Genomic DNA, 13,610 nt, shown 5'->3' on the forward strand with positions numbered 1-13,610 from the left:
CTCGGTAATTTTTTTTACCCTAGACGGGCAAGTGCTCATATATGGTAACTTCATTGACCTTGATTTGCAATACAAAGATGAAAAATATTGATTTTTTTAAATGTCCTGTACCATCCCCCATTAGCGTTCTGAGGTTAAAATTTACAATTTCCAAAAATTTCAATGAGTGCCCTATAAAGGGTTAAACTTTTGCGTATCGGGTCGGCAAAACTCCGAACACATCTTCCTTTTTTAAGAATGATTTCTGTGCCGTTCTTTGTTCTTTTCACAAAGAAAAGCTTAACTCCAAGTCTTCCAGAGTCGTGGCCAAAGCCGATTCCAAAGACCGCTGTTAGCCAGCAGCAGAAGCTCTGCTTTGTTTTCAAGTTGTTTGTATCCCACAAAGATGAACCAAGATCCTGAGTGGTGCATCACACAGATGAAGAGTATAGTGCAAACATTCCTCCAGGGCAAGCAGTTGGCATCTCCGCTGGTAAGAAAATATTGTATAGGGACAGTAGAAGTGGATAGGTTATTCAGATTGATTAAGGACATAGTGGTCTCAGTGTGCAAGGTGGTTTTGTGCATTCTCTTAACAGTGTGGAAGTGTCATTGCTTTTACATAAATAATTTATTTGAACAAGTTCTGAAAATCTCTACTATGTCCTCCTAGCTCTCGATGTAGATGCTTTGATGGCTGACAGTGTTTCCTCTATAATGGTTTTCAGTAGCAGGGGTGGGGGTGTTGAACGTCAAAAAGTAACGTTACCTGAAAACAGCATGTAGATTCTTTTTAGCATCTCACATTAGCTACACTTTCAGTCACTATGACCTCTACTACTACGGTCAGAAACATGGATTGTGCCAAAATCTGAACAATAACGTCGCTGTCAACGGGCTTATCTGCTAATGTTGGCTACCGACCGTTAGCTTAACCATCCAGCAAATAGACTGTGCCATTACCTGAAACCGGTGATTAACGTCACCGCTCATTTTACACACAGTTTAACAACAAAACAAAACGCTGAGTGGACATTACTAGCTACGTTTTTCATGTTGGTTTGAGCAGTATGCTAGTTGGGAATAAAAAGCAATTCAATTGAAGCACTTACCATGACATCACAGGTTTACTTAGTTTTAAATGGTTAGAATGACATGCATGTCTGTGTATGTCTGTTGTCTTGTATTTCACTTGCCTCATGGAATATTTTCTATGTGTACTCATTTGCATACAGAAGAAGGTTCACTTAGTTTGAAGTGGTTATAATGGCATCAGTGAATGCTTGTTTCTTTGAACTGCTTTAATTTATCATTTTATTTCATCTATTAATTTTATTCTAAAGTTAAAATGAATGCAAGATGGGTTAGGGTTGCAAGATGTATCCAAAGTCAGTGAGTCTAATCTATTCTGTTGACTTTCCCTATCTGCGTTGTTCTATTGGCCTAGAGGGTGTATTTTTTTTTTATAAAACTCAAACTCTGTTTAATGGTTAGAAAACGTGTTGCCGTATAAACCTGCAACTTAATGGCGTGTTGGTTTTAAAAAATATTAAAAATGGTATTATAAAAAATGCCTTTCACTCTGTACAAATCACCGACCCTGGATCCAGCAAAACAGCCCCAGACCATCATGCTTCCTCCTCCATGTTTGACAGCTGATGTCACACACTGAGGAACCATCCTTTCACCAACTTGACGGCGTACAAAAAACCTGCGTGATGTACTGATGATTTCAAATTTTGATTCATCAGTCCATAACACCTTCTTCCAGTCTTCAGTAGTCCATTGACGATGTTTCTTGGCCCAGGCAAGCCTCTTTTTCTTATTCTGACGTCTTAGCAATGATTTTCTTGCTGCAACTCGACCTATCAAACCTGCAGCTCCAAGTCTTCTCTTTCCAGTTGAAACTGAGACTTCTTATTACGACCACTATTAAGCTGTGCTTGAAGCTGTTGTCCTGTGTGCCGCCGATCACGCAAGCTGTTGACTCTCAGAAACTTGTCTTCTGATTCTGTTGTGGCTTTGGGTCTGCCAGACCTCTTCCTGTCAGAGTTTCCCCCAGTTTCTAAGTGCCTTTTGATGGTGAAGAATACTGTACTCACTGACACCTTGACTTTCTTCGCAATTTCTCTGTAGGAAAGACCAACATTCTTAAGTGTTATGATGGTCTGTCTCTCTTCCATTGTTAATTGCCTTTTTTCCACCATTTTTATGGCAACACACTACTTTCTGCAGTACAATACTGTTCAAATAATGCTCTCGAGGGTACGGTACCACAGTGTGTTCCAACAATACTTTTATACAAACAGAGGGGGTTGTAAGTAATCCAGACAAGTGTGAACACCTGTGGGAATTGGTAGCACCAACTTTCAAAGCTTGATCAACCTCCATTGCTGCAGAACAGCTTTACGTTGTTAACCCATTTCTTGTTCCCTGAAAAAGGCCTTTTTGTAAAATTCTGAAATGTACATTATTTTTCAGTTTTGGGTAACCTTACTTTTTTTTTTTTTTTACCTCAGGCAGTTCACCAGTTACCTTTGTACCATTTCAAGCTATTAATTGGACTTGAACTGCTTATATTTCAATAAAAAAACTAGAAAAATTGGGGTGTTCTAAAACTTTTGACCAGTAGTGTGTGTGTGTGTGTGTGTGTGTGTGTGTGTATATATATATATATTTATTTATTTATTTTCATATGCTATGTTGTATATTCATGTCATTGTTATCCTAAGAAAAATTATTTGCCAGGACCGTGCATTTTATTCAAAGAAAGAGCTTTATTAGCACAAACAAAAACACTCAACTATGTACAATAAAGCGTAGGACATGTGCAGAACACCGTGAAGCGTCTGCCTGCCGCAGCCCCCTCAGAGCTGTTGGTAACTGGCGGCATTCGGTCTGAATTCGGTCCATTTTGCAGACGTCTGTGGTGTGTTGCCCTGTATTTCGGATCATCAGGTCTATGGTGGGGCACATCCAAATGCCCACTTCACCCGCAGCCAGCACACTCTGTCTCGCTTCCAGCAGCTGTAAAATCAATCAAGAAAAGACAATCAGTACTGCACAATGCACTGCTTAACACATCTATGAATGCAACTGAGAAATATTAAATTTGACCAAAAACGGATCTAATCTTACCCTCTTTTCTTCTCGACCGACTACGAGCTGAACTCTTCACAGCTTCTGCCCGCGATATTATATATATGTGTGTACTTTATTTTCTCTAAGTGTATGAACTGCATTAGGTCATTGAACCACAGAGACACACTAGGTGGATTTCCAATGTGATATGATTTGGCACATGAAGTGCTGTCATTCACTTTTAGTAGAGCGCTGTCCCAAATGTCTTCTTCCAAGTCCTCTCCCAACTCATCCACCCAGTCTGCCTTGATCTTTGCAAGAGTTGTATTTTTAAAAGAAGATATGCAGTTTTTGATTCTCGAAATAAGCCCTTTAAAGCTGAAAGTAGTTTCTAACAGAGCATCTAAACCAGAAAGTGATGATATATATGGAAAGTTGGGATCATGATGCTGAAGGAAGTGGCGGACTTGGAAATATCGGAACAGGCTAGACCGATGGAGGCCAAATTTATGTATAAAATATTTTATATTAAGTCATCAAAGCTAGCAAAAATGCTGTTTATATACATATCTTTAAACTTATAAATGCCTTGTCTTTGCCAGATAGTAAATTCAGAGTCTAATCTAGCTGGGAGGAAAAGATGATTATTGTGTATGGGACTTAGATGGAGAAGATTATTAAACCCGAAGCTACGTCTAAGTTGAAACCATATTTTGAGGGTATTTATGACTACTGGATTGTCGGTAAATTGAGAGATAGAGATGGGAAAGCTGGAGGTGACCAGGGCTTTAAGAGAAGTTGAAGTGCAAGATTCAGCTTCAAAGTGGCACCGGTCTGTATCAGGAGTGTGGAGCCAGTGCAAGATTTTTTTGAACTAAGCCACCCTGCACTTTAGGCCTCTGTAACAGTTCTAGTTGTATTCTAGGTTTCTTCCCACCCCATATAAATGAAATGAAGGCCTTATCAATAGATTTGAAGAAAGATTTAGGGAGATAAAGTGGAATACACTGAAACAGATAGAGAAATTTGGGGAGCATTTTTATACAATTCACTTTCCCTGCTAAAGATAGGTGAAGTGTCTTCCATTTGTTCAGGTCTGATTTTACTTTCTCAAATAGCAGACAGAAGTTTTCCTGATAAACCTTCTGCATGTCCCTTGTAATATTAATGCCCAAATATTTAAAGCCATTCCTAGACATTTTGGTAGGGCACTGTCTTTTATTTGAAGAGCTAGGTCATTAACAGGGTAACATTCACTTTTACTAAAATTCAGTTTGTACCCAGAAAAAGCACCAAATCTCATCAAAGCATGGATCACATGGGGGGCGCTTGAAACAGGGTCCAATACATACAGTAATAAATCATCTGCGTACAAAGATACTCTATGCTCTCCCCTATGGATTCCACTTAACAAGGGTAATGATTTGAGTGTAATAGACAAGGGCTCTATGGCCAGGACAAATAAACTATGGGGCTTGTTGAGATTCACCCGTTTTCAGAGGCAGTTTCAAATAGTGAGATTTGCAGAGAAAAGAGGTGTCAATGGGATTTAGAGGTTCTATGCATGTCCTAGTTACCCACTAAACTGTCATTATTCAACTATGACAAGGTAAAATCAGTTTTGCATTCTATCACCCCTTTAAAGTCAATGTGTGCATTTCCACCGGTTGCACAACGGCTGCGTTCCGACTCCGTCACAGCTCCGGCGGTCCGCAGAGCTTCTATTTTTGCCAGACACCGGAGAGCTCCGCAGCAATTCAGTACACGGCAGATCGTGCGGGACAGGAAGTCGAGCACAGAAACAAAATAAATATTAGGTTAATTTTCAAAATAAAATACACCGTGCTCACGGCGGATCATATTTTCCTGCACTACACCTTGAAAACACAGCACAGAGCTGTTTCCCCTCTACTCCTCTGTTTGGAAACAAACTGTTGTTGGTTTTGTGGTTCTATTCTACGTGAATTTGCGAAAAATTGTGGGTCCTCAAGACTACAGCTGTCAGTCATGGCCGCAGCCGTGCCGCAACAAATCCGGACCTGGTGGGTATTGACGGACGGCGGAGCACGCAGCGGAGCCGGTCCGCAGTCATTACCCATCTGGTGGAAATCCCCGGTTACTTTAACAAATGAAGGTCAGTCAGTCCAGAAAATTCCTAAAACTTTGAATGTGTCCCCAATTTTCATGACTATTTACATTGTAGATTTTCACTGAAGGCATCAAAACTATGAATGAACACATATGGAATTATGTACTTAACAAAAAAGTGTGAAATAACTGAAAACATGTCTTATATTCTAGATTCCTCAAAGTAGCCACCCTTTGCTTTTTTTATTAATAAGGGAAATAATTCCACTAATTAACCCTGACAAAACACACCTGTGAAGGTAAAACCATTTCAGGTGACTACCTCATGAAGCTCATTGAGAGAACACCAAGGGTTTGCAGAGTTAAAAATAAAAAGGAAACTCATTGAATGAGAAAGTGTGTCCAAACATTTGGCCTGTACTGTACGTCATGACCAAATGTTAGCGATTGGTTATGGCAGATCCAGAGGGGCTCTGGGCAGATCCAATATATCATATGCGTACTGAGTTGTTGCGGTTATGGACATTTTGGTTGCCCGTTTGTATATTACTGTTGCGGTTTGCTGTTTTGTATATTTATTCTGTATTTTTGTGTTCCCTGCCTTATAGATTTATCCTGTTTTGTATATTCTGTTTTTTGTGGTGTATATTTCTGTTCCCTGTTTGAATTGTGTATTTCTGTTTCCTGTTTTATTTTGATAGTCCTGGTTTTCTGTCTTGTCTTGTCTGGGTTACTTCCTGTGTTTTCCCGCCTTTGTTGATTACCCCGTCTCCCCTGATGTGTTTCACCTGTTGTCTCACCTGTTCCTGGTTTGCTTGTTTCCTAGTTTATTTAGCCTCTGTGTTTCTCTTTGTGTCTTGTCAGATTGTTTTTGTATCAGCTTGTGCCTGCTTTTGCCTGCATCTCACATGACTCCCAAGGTTTGTTTTTGCATTTTGAGAAAAATCTTTGTGTTCAACGCTTCTCCTGCCTGCCTGCCTCTCCCTGCATTTGGGTCCTTTTAATTTCCTGAACTGCAACACCGAGTCAAACGTTCTCTGGGACATGTTTTCATGCTAATCGAATGCGTCAGGATTTGTGACTTGAACCCAGAAGCAGACTGAGACAGTTCGAAGTTTAACACAGTTTATTACTCAATCAGACCAGGTAGCAGAACACTTGCCAGAACATTGAAGAGGACTATGAATAAGCTGTCACTGTAACTTCTACTGGGATATCGTTCAATGAATATCACCATGACCCATGGATCTTCCTGCTTTTGGATCTTATTCGGTTGACAACTTCTTTATCACTAATGACCACCTTCTTCTCTATACTTGCATGATTTTCAAGCTGATTATTGACACTTGATCTAAATCAGGACAGGATGTTAAATTCCCCATGTGTGAAAACCTGTGAACATTTAATTAAAGTTTGTAACTTTTTGTATTTGTTTGTACATTTGACCTCAAAACAAAATACAAAATAAGTAAATGTAGTCTCATAATATCAACAATAATAGTAATAATTATTATTAGAATAATAACAGTAATTATTCATAGTTAAAAAAGCACATTTATTTCATGTTTGTTCCTTGTTTAGTTAAAAAGATATACTAAAAAATAGATTTCAGCCTGGCGGTGGAGGCCATTTTGAATTTCTCAATTTTTAGGCATTTTGGGCCATTTTTGAGCTTCATATACAGCAGATTTGGATTCAGCACCCCTTAACCCTTGTGTGGTCCTTCGGGTCCCAGTGACCCGAAGGACCACACAAGGATTATGTACTTCCCTTTACTTTGTTGAGAATTGCTCTCTAAACCCTGTTTCTTGTAAAGTAAGTAAGTAAAGTTTATTTCTAGAACACATTTAAACACAGTTTAAGCTGACCAAAATGCTGTACAAACAAGAACTAAGGTGCTGTATTAACCCTTGTTTAGAGAGCAATTCTCAACAAAGTAAAGGGAAGTACATAATCCTTGTGTTGTCCTTCGGGTCCCAGTGACCCGAAGGACAACACAAGGGTTAATACCCCTAGAAATGTTGTACAATATAAATCACAAAATGCCTTCGGGGTTCTGATTTTGTGAAAATTGACCCTGTCTATACCTCTACGCACAGTCTCGGTTCCGGAACCATACTCCTGGATAGGGGTTGGACTCCGTTCTTCTCTGGAGTTGCCCAGGGTGTGAGGCGCCGGGCGGGTGTGGGGATACTCACAAGCCCCCGGCTGAGCGCCGCTACGTTGGAGTTTACCCCGGTGGACGAGAGGGTCGCCTCCCTACGCCTGCGGGTGGTGGGGGGGAAAACTCTGACTGTTGTTTGTTTGGAACAACGAACCAGATCTTTACTCTCGCAAGGATCCTGGAGAGAGCCTGGGAGTATGCCCAACCAGTCTACATGTGTTTTGTGGATCTGGAGAAGGCGTATGACCGGGTCCCCCGGGAGATACTGTGGGAGGTGCTGCGCGAGTATGGGGTCATCCAATCTCTGTACGACCAAAGTGAGAGCTGTGTCCGGGTTCTCAGCAGTAAGTCGGACTCGTTTCAGGTGAGGGTTGGCCTCCGCCAGGGCTGCGCTTTGTCACCAATCCTGTTTGTAATATTTATGGACAGGATATCAAGGCGTAGTCGGGGTGGGGAGGGGTTGCAGTTCGGTGGGCTGGGGATCTCATCCCTGCTTTTTGCAGATGACGTGGTCCTGATGGCATCATCAGCCTGTGACCTTCAGCACTCACTGGATCGGTTCGCAGCCGAGTGTGAAGCGGCTGGGATGAGGATCAGCACCTCTAAATCTGAGGCCATGGTTCTCAGCAGGAAACCGATGGAATGCCTTCTCCAGGTAGGGAATGAGTCCTTACCCCAAGTGAAGGAGTTAGAGTACCTTGGGGTTTTGTTCGCGAGTGAGGGGACAATGGAGCGGGAGATTGGTCGGAGAATCGGCGCAGCGGGTGCGGTATTACATTCAATCTATCGCACCGTTGTGACGAAAAGAGAGCTGAGCCAGAAGACAAAGCTCTCGATCTACCGGTCAGTTTTCGTTCCTACCCTCACCTATGGTCATGAAGGCTGGGTCATGACCGAAAGAACGAGATCCAGGGTACAAGCGGCCGAAATGGGTTTCCTCAGGAGGGTGGCTGGCGTCTCCCTTAGAGATAGGGTGAGAAGCTTAGTCATCCGTGAGGAGCTCGGAGTAGAGCCACTGCTCCTTCGCGTCGAAAGGAGCCAGTTGAGGTGGTTCGGGCATCTGGTAAGGATGCCCCCTGGGCGCCTCCCTAGGGAGGTGTTCCAGGCACGTCCAGCTGGGAGGAGGCCTCGGGGAAGACCCAGGACTAGGTGGAGGGATTATATCTCCAACCTGGCCTGGGAACGCCTTGGGATCCCCCAGTCAGAGCTGGTTAATGTGGCTCGGGAAAGGGAAGTTTGGGGTCCCCTGCTGGAGCTGCTCCCCCCGCAACCCGACACCGGATAAGCAGAAGAAGATGGATGGACTAACAAGGCTCAAAAGAGCACCACACTGAAACTGTAGTAATAAGGTTCCCTACATGCAAACCAAAGCATTGACAACTTTGTATGTGTACAGACAGTTTATTACAAAGAGATTATAACGACAGTTGCGTTAATGTTTACATGTGGCCATCATCTTGGATAACAGTCATGACCAGTAACATAGCTTCGACATTTTGTGTGCAATGCTGCTCCGCTGTCTGCTCTGGTCCCTGTCTGCTCTGGTCTCTGTCTGGTCTGGTCCCCGTCTGCTCTGGGGTCCCTGTGGATGTCTGCTCTGGTCTCTGTCTGGTCTGGTCCCTGTCTGCTCTGGTCCCTGTCTGCTCTGGTCCCTGTGTATGTGCGCATCACAGAGCCGCCCACAAAGCAGCCTCTCGGGAATTACGTCACACAACAAAGTAGCGTAGTACTGTGTGCAAAGCGCCAGTCAGTTTAAGTACACGCTTAACGGTCCCATGAAAAACAGTGAAAACCGGACATTTTCATTAATTTATAAAACCGCCCCGGACAGTAGGTAAAAAAAAAAGTAGACATGTCCAGGCAAAAGAGGACGTTTGGTCACCCTAGTTTTACTTCCTGTGTTTTCCCGCCTTCTTGATTACTCTGCCCACTCCTTATGTGTTTCACCTGTGCCCCAGCCCTAGTGTCACCTGTCCCTCGTTGTCTCATCTTCCCAGTGTATTTAGTCAGATCGTTGTTTGTTGCTGTCAGGGTGTCAGTGTGTATTGTCTCCCTGTGTCAGTCACGTCAAGGTCTGTACTCCCTGGATTTCCTTTTATTTCTGTTTCCTGGTTTTTGAGCTACTTTTGGTTTTTGGTTTTCCTGTCCTTGTGTTTTGTATTTTCAGACAGAAGTTTTTGCCGTTGGCTGTTGGGACTCTCTCTGATGGCATTGTCCTTGTTTTTTGGTAAAATAAACCCCCAAGCTCAAACCTTCCCCTGCCTTCGTGCCTCATCTCTGCATTTGGGTCCACTATTCCTTGCTTTGTGACAGTTACATTACCATTACTAATCAATCACTTTGTTGTGCAGGTGACTGATTGGCTTGGTAGAGCATCTATTGCATCGGAAGGTGCTGTCATTGGGGTTAAGAAGGGTAAACTTTCGGCCCAAAAAGTGGCCATGTTTGCCCTTAAACCGGAGGAGTTTGTGAGTTCACCATCTTTGCTGTAAGAACCTTTTCAGAACTTGTTCAAAAGCAAAAAATTAAATATAAAATGAATAATTGTATTCATAATTAATTATTTAATTAATTCATATTTTTCCGCTGTCAACAGTGGTTCAATGTATACTACTACAAGGGTGAGGCCGGTGCTCCCGAAGAAAAACGACAGTGATGATGAAGAGGAAGAACGTTGTGTAAAACATTGTTAAAATTACTTGAATCATTATATAAAAGAGCCATAAAAATTCATGATAAAGTCTCGCCAGTATCATCACTGTAAAGTTCAAGATAAATATAATATTTTGAGTTTTGAAAACCTTATTAAATATAATCACATTTCTGCTCTAATTAAAATTATTCATAATATCGCTGCTCCCCCTTTGAGAAAATTTGTCACATTGAATTCGGAGAGAATCTCTAGAGCCACACGGTCGACAGTCAGAGGAGAGTGCAGCGTTCCAAGACGTAGAACCACATATGGTCAACAATCATTTTCTTATAAGGCAGCGAGCCTTTGGAACACTCTTCCAAACGAAATTATTTCTTGCACAAATTATAGTACTTTTACACACCTGACCAAACAGTGGTTATTATCAAAGCAAATTTGTACGCACTGAATGACTGTGATATGAATGATGTAAATTGTGAGTGAGTGAGTGATAGATTCCTGAAGTGGAGTGTTTTTATGATGTGAGTGAAGTAATGCTTTCATGTATTATTGTGTATATATTTTATGAATTTGTGTAAGTATAACCTCAACCTGTCCAGGGACTGCGGGTGGAAATTAGCATTTTCTGCTATAACCTGGCACATGACATCTCTTCTTTTATAGACTAATGTTTTTTTGTGCATTGTCCCTGATCAAATAAAGAAAAATATAAACTATTTACAATGCTTTCGATGATCTAACCCGGCTGCAGAATAAGTAAGCAAACCGTCATGACTTCCCTTATGTGTACTTCTGTTAATAATATTTCTGGTGACATGTTTATAAACGTCATAAATATCCTGTTGAATTTTAGATACAAACTTCCATCTGTGACCAGCCAGACGGCCCGCAGGGTGTTTGAGACTGCCACAAAAACTCAGAAAGAACACAGAAAAATCACTGGTTGCTGACTACCTGAGCCATTCCACTGTGACTGTGGAGAAAGATTACCTCTGGAAGCGATCTGGAAATGTCACTAAAGATATGAAGTTGACTCAGCTGGCAGGTGAAGAGAGGTAAGCTTGTTTTTTACCACGCAATAAATATGACCAAGAATTTGTTAAGCTTATCTTATATCATTATAAGCTGTATACTTAAAATATTTTATATATTAAATATATTTATATTGATATGTTTTATGCAGTTCTGAGTCAGTAGATGAGGAGACCAGTAGTGGAACCTGTGGTGTCACCTGGGATGCAAGCAGCACCATGAACGCTTATCAGATAACGTCCATAATAATAGGACTTTTCCAATTTAACGGGAGAGAGAGGAACAAGAGTGATTAGGAGCATCTTCAGCTAAAGGACATTATTTCTTCAGCTTCTTCTTGCGTTGTCACCCCGGTGGGAGGTGTGCTAATAACATTGCAGCAGGTGAATTGGTCGTGCTATTAACGTTATCGCTACACTATTTCTTAGTAAAACCGAAATTAATTAAACTGCCTTGTTTTCTTTTTACCATGGCTATATGACGTTTACTGCAGAATGGATTTCAAGGACTTTGCGTGCTGATTAATGGCCTCCAATATTTATTTTTTCTGCGAATCTTTAAATTAACATGTCCTAAACATGAGTTGAATTTGCACCGCAGCGCCGCCATGCCTTGATGCTTGCGTAGTTCGCACCCTGCATTAAACCACGTTAAGCGTTTTAGAATGCCTGTCTAATGGTTTTTGAAAACTTAAGGCTTCTTCTTCTTAAAACGTGTCGGACATCACCACATTTTTGAATACATTTTTATTAATTTACATTAGTAATCTACAGGACGGCATCTTTCAAAACATGACCTGCGCAAAAGAGAAAAAAAAATTAATATTGTACCCAGCACTTCTGGAAATGCACATCCAAATGCGTCTCTGTCCCCAGCACATTTCAAACCAAACTGACGCCCATGCTGAAGGCACAGATGAAACACCGTGTGAAGTAAGTTTTTTTTTTTTTTTTACAGTTACAGTGTCAGGTTTTAAATACTCCACAAAGCAATTATTCACATATCAGTGTCCTTATTGTCCAGTGGTGATGGTGGTGTCCTCTTGCTGTGTTCTATAATCTGTCCATTTTTCCTGAAATTGTGTCTCTTGTAATCAGTTTGTGTAATTCTTTCCATTACAAATACTTATTTCACAGTGCTCACCCACTGCTCCACGGTCGGGGGTTCTGCTTTATACCATAACCTTGTTATTGCTTTTTTACTTGCCGATAGCAGAACAAGATCCGGAACCTTTGTCAGCCCATGGGTGTATTAAGAGAATGGTCACGCCCCAACATTTACATAGGCTACACAACTGACCTGAGATCAGGTAGTCTTCTGAATCTAGGTCACGCAGATCTCTGCTATTCCAATACAAAATTCTCTTCTGAAACTTTTTTATGCCAGAAATCAACTATGTAAAGCTCAAATATGGGCAGTTTTACGAAAATGGATGGCTAATTGCAAATTTTGTCTGACTGTGGGTCGGAATTAAGCGGACGGTCCTTCACACACCCCGGCCTGCTGTTAGGTACTTGGAGCTCCGTCACGACTGGCAGCCCACAGCACTTCATACCCGTGCAGAGTCACTGGTAACACCGCTAATGGACTACTAAACGCAGCTGCTCTGACAGAGCTTCAGGGCCTGCAGCTCCCCTCTTCCTGCTAGCTAAATGCCCGGTGTGTGTGAGTGAGAGAGCGATCAGCGAGCTTGTTACACCAGCAATCTGTTACCACAGGTTCCAGTTAATCTTTTAATGTGTGTAATTATAATGTGTTGAGTTATTTAAACAAACGATTGGGGAAATAAACGCCGCTTGTCCGCGAGTCTCATTGATAGAGCCTGCGGCTGGATGTAGCTCTATCAATGAGAGCTAGCTAGCTAGCCTCCTCTTAGAATTCCTCTGAAATTCACAAATATTCATTAACTTGAAATCGGACACAGTTGTTAGCTTTATAAGACATTTAGTTAGATGTTGTATACGTGGCGTGACGAAATTCAACCTGTAAATATACTCTAATTACGCCGAAAACGAAGCTAACTATCCGTGATTTGTAGCTAGGATTGAAGGGACAGTCACAGTTAACAAAACACCTAGCTAGTCTTCACAAATATTGACTTGAAATCGGACACCGTTGTTAGGTTTATAAGACATTTAGTTAGATGTTGTATAAGTGGCGTGACATGTGTGTAACATGTGGTAAGAGATTGCTGGTGTAACAAGCTCGCTGACCGCGTTCTCACTCTCACAGAACGGGCCATTTAGCTAGCAGGAAGAGGGGAGTTGAAGGCCCTGGAGCTCTGTCAGGGCAGCAGCGTTTGGTAGTCCATGCTGTGGGCTGCCAACCGTGACGGAGCTCCAAGTACCTCATAGCAGGCCGGGGTCTGTGAAGGAAGGCAGGCCGGGCGGCGAGGCAGCACCGGCGGGCCACAATGCAGCACCAGCGGCTGAACCCCGAAAAGCGCGATAAGGCATTTGTTGTAAAATGGTGCTACGGCTCCTTTAAGAGAGCTCAGTGCGTGTGTGGGTGTGTGTGTGTGTTGAAAGTGGACAGAAGAGAGAGAAAGCAGAAGCAGACGTGTTGTATGCAAATGGAGCAGAGTTTGTGGAATAAGTTTCAGTTTTGTACACA

This window comes from Perca fluviatilis, chromosome 20 (genome assembly GCF_010015445.1).
Source record: "Perca fluviatilis chromosome 20, GENO_Pfluv_1.0, whole genome shotgun sequence".
In the NCBI taxonomy this organism is placed as follows: Eukaryota; Metazoa; Chordata; class Actinopteri; order Perciformes; family Percidae; genus Perca; species Perca fluviatilis.